This window comes from Panthera tigris, chromosome A3 (assembly GCF_018350195.1).
Source record: "Panthera tigris isolate Pti1 chromosome A3, P.tigris_Pti1_mat1.1, whole genome shotgun sequence".
NCBI classification, from domain to species: Eukaryota; Metazoa; Chordata; class Mammalia; order Carnivora; family Felidae; genus Panthera; species Panthera tigris.
In genome coordinates, this window is record NC_056662.1 from 73,650,628 (window position 1) to 73,657,997 (window position 7,370).

A 7,370-nucleotide genomic window follows, 5' to 3' on the forward strand; every position below is an offset into this window, starting at 1 on the left:
GAAGTGAGGGAGGTAAGACTAGACAGTGGAGAAGCTGAGCCTAGTGAAGTTTCAGCTGGGGCCTCGGTCATCTTGTGGGGAGTTCTGGAGGGGGGTGACTCTTCAGAGTTGTCCCAAATTGAGACAAGGGGGCCAGGCTTTGTATTCCTGCCTCAGCCAGGCCAGTCATTTGATGGGCTGCCTCTTAATAGGGGCTACAACTTCCGGAGAGGTAGTTCCGTGCAGCCAAGAGAGTGTTCCTAGTGAGGGATGTGGCTGTGAGGTAACAGCGGCTGATATTCCCAGCAGCTGGTGCATGGGAGTATTGGGCCTGAAGAAGCACTCTTGAGGGAGCACAACAGTATTCACTATAATAATGTAAAGTGGAGGCACTGGCTGGAAGAGACATGGAGTCAGTAGATGATTTTTTTTCCAAGTGGGAGATATTACAGAATGTTTGCTCCCAAAGGGAATCATTCAGTAGGGAGAAAACGTCATCGATGAGGCCAGAGAAGGAAAGAACAATTGCTGGAGAGAGAACCTTGAGTGGCTGGAAGGCAATGCACAACTGCAGGGGCTGACTTGAGAAGGGAGAACCCGTGTTATATTCGTAGTTACAAGAAAGAAAGTAGAATATGTGGGTGCCGATGCTGGTAGGCCAGTAGCTGTGGTTGGTAGCTGTGCAAATTCTCTTCTCAGTGAGGTAGAAAGCAAAATCATCAACAGAGGGATCAGGAGATGTTGGACAGTTGAAGAGAGAGAAAAGAAATGAAACAGCCCTCTAGGAAAGATGGAGAGGTTAGAGAATGTACTGGGAGTTTATTAAAGGCCCATTTGAAGATGAGACCATGAATTTATAGTGAGCATCTTCTTGTGTGGTTGTTTTTCTCCAGTCACTTTTGGCTGCTGGGTGTGACACAGGAAGAGAGTTGCTTTTAACTGGGTAGGAGTTTGGCCAGAAAGTACAGTAAATGTAGAGAGGAGTAAGGGAATGGAGAGAGTATGCAAAAGAGTAGTTATAGTGATGGGGCATGGAATATAAACTGGGGAAGGAGAAAAGAGAGGTGAAAAGGTGATTATGGTCTGTAGGTTTCAGGAGCAGAATTGTGGTACTCAAGGTATAGTGAGAGTGAGCTGGAAAAATAGGAGGTGGTGGCACATATAAAGCAAAAATATAGAGTCAAAAAATAAGGGAATTGGAAAAATAGGCAGTCTTATGCACTGATAGTGGGAATGTAGATGGGTATCCCTTCTCTGGGTGGCAGGGGGGTGGGTGGGTAACATTGCAATATCTGTCAAAATATTAAATACCTTTTTTCCTAGCAATTTTTCTTCCTGGAATTCATCTAACAATTATAGTTGCACATTTGCATTAAGATACCAGGGTGTTCTTTGCAGCATTGTTTGTAAAAGCAAAATACTGCAAACAACCTAAATATTCATCAATAGGGGACCTAATAAATAAATGATGATACAACCCTAAAGACTTGGTATACTTTGCAGTCATTACAAAAAATACTATGGAAAATCATCATTTTAAAACCTTGGTGTAACTGATTCAGGCAAGGGTCGTCAGTGGATGCTAAAACTATTGAATCAAGGGTGACTGGGGAACAGGATATTTACCTGGTCTTGAAGAATCACCCCACAGACTATTTGTGAATTACAAAGATGAGGGGTATCTTTGCACTGGAGAAATCTAGCTGATTCCATCTGAAGAAGATGATCATTAGCATCATCACCAATGAGAGAAACTGGAGTTATGTGTCTAGATCTGATGTGATGCAGTGGGAAGTGCATTCTTCTACTATGATATTCTTACAAAAAATGTTGAATCTTAAGAATCTAATCATGATAAAGCAATTAGATAAATCCAGAACACAGGGCATTCTTTTACAAAGCAATTGCCTGGACTCTGCAAAACTGTCAAATGTCCTAAAAAGACCAAAAAAAAAAAAAAAAAAAAAAAAAAGGCAAGGGACAACAAAGGAGACTAAAGAGATATTTCCCTTATATGTAACGAGTGAGCCTTGGTTAAATTCTGGATAGAAAAAAAAGCTATAAAGGACATTTTGGAGGCTAACTGGGGAAATTTGGATATGGGTCATGCCACAGTATGTCAATACTAAATTCCTTGGGTCTGATAATGGAATTGTGGTTTTATAAGAAAATGTCCTTGTTGTAGGAGAGACAGGCACGTGGTGAATTGTCATGCTGTCTGCAATGTGCTTCCAAATGACTCAACAAAAACAAAAGAGAAATAAAGCAAATGTGGCAAAAATTTTAACCATTTATGAATCCAGATAAAAGATATGCAGACATTTATCATACTATTTTTTTTTTCAGCTTTTTCTGTAGGTTTGACATTTTTGAGAATAAAACTTTTGGGGAAAAGAGAGTAACATAGAGCTCTAAGTACTGATTATTATGTTATTATCATCGGAACCAAGATTTTCAGCATAAGTGAAAAGAGATGGAAATATAAAATCAAACCAGCCAAGTAAAACTCAAATCTTAAATTTAAACAGTCTTTTACATGATCTGTAACGGCCCCTGTGGAGAGGAAAATGAAATCTTAGTATCTAATACTCCTGTCAACAATATTTACATAATTACAATATTTACATTGTTATGGTATGTTATTATTGTTAGGAGTTTTCAATTTTTAGAAGCAACCTATGAACTAAACATGGAAAACTTAAATATGGTTACTAGAGAAAATATAAACGCCAACCTTTATAGGGAACTAATTTTTTCACCTAATGCTGTGATTTACCAGTAAATCAAGAAATAGCAGTAAAGGCCCCTTGTATATTAAAAAAAAAAAAAAAAAAAGAACTAGGGAGGGGCTCCTGGGTGGCTCACTGAGTTCAGCATCTGGCTTGGGCTCAGGTCACGATCTCGCAGTGTTTGAGTTCAAGCCTCCTTTTGGGCTCTGTGCTAACAGCTCAGAGCCTGGAGTCCGCTTCAGATTCTGCATCTCCCTATCTCTCTACCCCTCCCCTGCTCACTCACCATCTCTCTCTCTATCTCAAAAATAAATAAACATGAAACATTAAAAAAAAAAAAAAAAAAAAAAGAACTAGGGAAGCAGCCACCAAAAAGTCTTGAAACAGAAACAATTAGAAGTGGTTCCTATTGGGAAATCGAATTAGGGGTGGGAGAGGATGGAGCAGTAGACAATGGTTTTCATTATAAGCCCTATTATATTATTGTTTTTTTTCCCGTGTGTGATTATTGAGATAAAATGTTTAAAATAAGAAAAATTTTAATAAACCATGGGGAATGGCTTACAATCCATAGTGTCTGTACAGGCATAATAAAAACCTGATGTTTAAATTTCATCAGTTTCACAAATTCCAGGGTGGAGTTGGTTATTAGAGGCTATATAAGCCTCAACAGCAGAGGAGCATCCTGTAGAGGAGTAGGGGAGAGGGGGTGGGGGAGAAGGGAAAGAGACAGGGGAGGGAGAGGGAAAGGGAGGTGAGGGGGGAGGGAGAGAGAAGCTTATTGAAATATAAGATTTGACTCTCAGAGTAATTTTGAGTATGGTACAGTGTATTAATCATATTATTCTCTATCTAATGGTGTCCCAGCAACTGGAAACTTGAGCTAAAGCTCTGGGGAAAGATGGCTATTAATTAAAATTTTTTTCAATGTTTTTTTATTTTTGAGAGAGAGAGAGAAAGAGAGAGAGCACGAGCGCATGTACATGAGTTGGGGGAGGGGTAAAAAGAGACACACAGAATCCTAAGTGGGCTCCGGGAGAACTGTCAGCACAGAGCCCAACGTGGGGCTGGAAGCCATGAACAGCAAGATCATGACCTGGGACAAAGTCGGACACTTAACTGACTGAGCCACCCAGGTGCCCCGAGATACCTATTAATTTAGAAAAGGGTGAAATCTCTGGAGTCTCTGATGGTGTGAGATGTGCAAAACAGTGCTGCTGTATAGACATCTGGAGGTAGCAGGGAACACTGCTCTCTTCTCAGCAGGCTAGAAGCCCAGGCTGCATACGTACCAAGAAGGATCCTCCCGGGCACCCCTGGACTCCTTGCAGAAGCACGTGCAGTGCCTGTTGAGGTCTGAGAAAGAAATGAAGTCTTGCATTGCTGTGAGTGTAGGCCAAGCTAGAAAAACACTGTTTTCTTAATGTTGTCATAAGCCATGGTAGCCATGGCCATGTGTGGCCTATAAAAACATGTTTAGCACAACTGATTTTATAGCAAAAAGCATTAAGGGAGACAAACAGCATTATAGTGTGATTAAAGATACATTAAAAAAGGAAGCATAAATGTTATCATGGTAAATCTCAGCTATAATCCAACAATAAAATAGAGTTTTGAATGGACAGAGAGGCAAGGAAAAGCCCTTCTGGTTGCAGCATTATGGGGGAGCACACAGGGGGTAGATTGTACCATTGTTCCCTATTACGTGTTGCTCTGCATATGAAAGGGTTATGTTCACCACTGCATTGCTGTCAAGTTTAGCCTTATGACTTGCTTTGGTCTATGGGATATATGCAGAAGTGATGTATGCCCCACATCTGAGCAGAAGCTTTAAGAAGCATCCTGTGGTTTAGCCAGGAGCCAGTATGTCTCACATAGAGGTTGCTCCTTCAGTCCAGATCCTGGAATGAAGATCCTGGAACAGAGCTGTAGGCAACATGTGCAGTGATTGAGTAATAAACCTTTATTGTCATAAGCTACTGGGAGTTGGGTGGTTGTTTGTTCATAACCTAGTGAAAGCTAACTAATATATAACAATCTCCAAATCCTTTTGCTACCAACACCTAGAAAAGCTAGTTGAATTGGAACAGACATAATTTTAAATGCATGTATAAACTCCTCCAGGACCTCTAAATAAAGGGATACTAAAACAAACTATAAGCATTTGAAATAATGCTGCAGCTATAAATAGCAATTAAAAAAAAAGGAGAGAAATGCAACAAATTAACCTAAAAAGTCTAGGAAAGGGCATGGCTAATAAAGCAAGCAAGAAAAAGGGAAATATTAAAATTAAAAGCAGAAATGAACAAGTTGAGTGTAGAAAAGCAGAACACTAAATACATGTACCCAATGACTGTATTTATTCATTTAAAGCATTTTTAATTTCTTTTTTAACATTTATTTATTTTTGAGAGACAGAGAGTGAGTGGGGGAGGGGCAGAGAGAGAGGGAGGCACAGAATCTGAAGCAGGCTCCAGGCTCTGAGCTGTCAGCACAGAGCCCAATGTGGAGCTCGAACTCGCAAACTATGAGATCATGACCTGAGCCGAAGTCAGACACTTAACCAACTGAGCCACCCAGGCACCCTGTATTTATTTATTCATCTAAAAATTGTTTCTAGAATGTACCCCCTCCCTATTGTGGTCCTTCTCTCTTACTATTAGGCTTGATTACAAACTATCATGGGCTTAATGTTCACTTTGAGAAAACTAATAAAGTTTGGTACATTAATAAATAACATTTAGTAACAATAAATTAAGGTTACATATAGAAACAATTTAAATTCTGAACAAATATTTATGCTTCTTTTAAAATTAAACAGAATACATTCTCCAGCAAAAATTCTACATCTTGGCCATAGAATTGTCATGATCTAGGTCAGTGTTTTTCAGTTGAGGGTTGCAACCTAATGAATCGTGAAATTAGTTTAGTGGGTTGCAATTTACATTAAAAAATGGAAGGGAATAGAACTGAAAATATCAGAGTGCAATGCATGTAGTAAAGATAAGCACTGCTTCAGAAAACATTGGTTTGAGATATATGCATGTGTGGGAGTTGTGCATGTCCCAGGTTGAAATCAAAATTTCAGGCGGGTTGGAGTCAAAACAGTCAGCAAAGTTTGAAAGCCACTGATTTAGGGCCCAGGAATCAAAAGTCATGGTAAAAATATTTCACAAGTGATAAAGCTTGGGCACAGCCCAGTCAGAATTAAAAGTTGGCTGCAGTGTCCAAACAAGGCTCCAGGGAACACTAGTAAGTCAGGCTTTCCCCTTTTGTTCCTGGATTGAGAGTCACAAGGGAAGGGTCAGAATGGCCAAGGCAGCAGTGGGCTTAGGGCAGTGGCTTTATGGGTAATTAGTTTTCTATTGCAATAACAAATAACCACAAACCTAGTGGCTTAAAATAACACAAATTTAGGGGCACCTGCGTGGTTCAGTCTGGTAAGCATCCAAATCTTGAATTCCACTTAGGCCATGATCTCCAGGTTTGCAAGATCGGGCCCTACGTCAGGCTCCATGCTGACAGCACAGAGCCTGCTTAAGATTCTCTCTCCTCTTGGGGTGCCTGGGTGGCTCAGTCGGTTGAGTGTCTGACTTCGGCTCAGGTCATGATCTCGCGGTCTGTGAGTTCAAGCCCCGCGTCAGGCTGGAGCCTGCTTTGGATTCTGTCTCCCTCTCTTTCAGCCCCTCCCCCACTCATGCTCTGTCTCTCTCTCTCTCCCTCTCTGTCAAAAATAAATAAACACTATGGGGCGCCTGGGTGGCTCAGTCGGTTGAGCGTCCGACTTCGGCTCAGGTCATGATCTCACAGCTTGTGAGTTCGAGCCCTGCGTAGGGCTCTGTGCTGACAGCTCAGAGCCTGGAGCCTGCTTCTGCTTCTGTGTCTCCCTCTCTCTCTGCTCCTAACCCACTCACATTCTGTCTCTGTCTGTCTCAAAAATAAATAAACATTAAAAAAAAATTTTTTTTTAAATAAACACTACAAAAAAAAAAAAAGATTTCTCTCTCCTCTCTGCCCCGACCCCAACCCCCCACTCTCTATCTCAAAATAAATGAATAAACACTTAAAAAAACAAAACACAAATTTATTATCTTACAGTTTTGTAGGTCAGCAATCAGGCTCAAGTCTCACTGACCTGAAATCCAGGCATCAATCAATACAGCCATATCCCTTTCTAGAGGCTCTAAGGGAGATTGTTTCCTTGCCTTTTTCATCTTCTAGAGGCTGCCCACATTTCTTGACTTGTGGCCTTCTTCCTCTATCTCCAAAATCATCAACATTGCATCTCTCTCTCACCCTTCTTCCATAGTCTCATCTTTCTCTGATAACAACTGGGAAAAAGTCCGATTTTAAAGATCCATATTATTAGATTGAGCTCACTGGATAATCTAGAATAATCCCCTTATTTCAAGACTTTTCATCACATTTGCAAATTCCTTCTTGCCGTGTTAGGTGACACTTTCACAGTTTCTGGAGGTGGAGGGAGTGGACATCTTTGGGGAGCATTATTCTGCCTACCACAATGGGTATGGATATGCTTCATCGTTTGAACAAACAGCAGAGCCACACCTGTGCAGTTTGCCTGAATGGAAGTGAGTACAGGTGGTCTGTGAAATGACCCCTTTGGATCTCTATGCAGTACTCCACGAGCGTGTTTTGAAT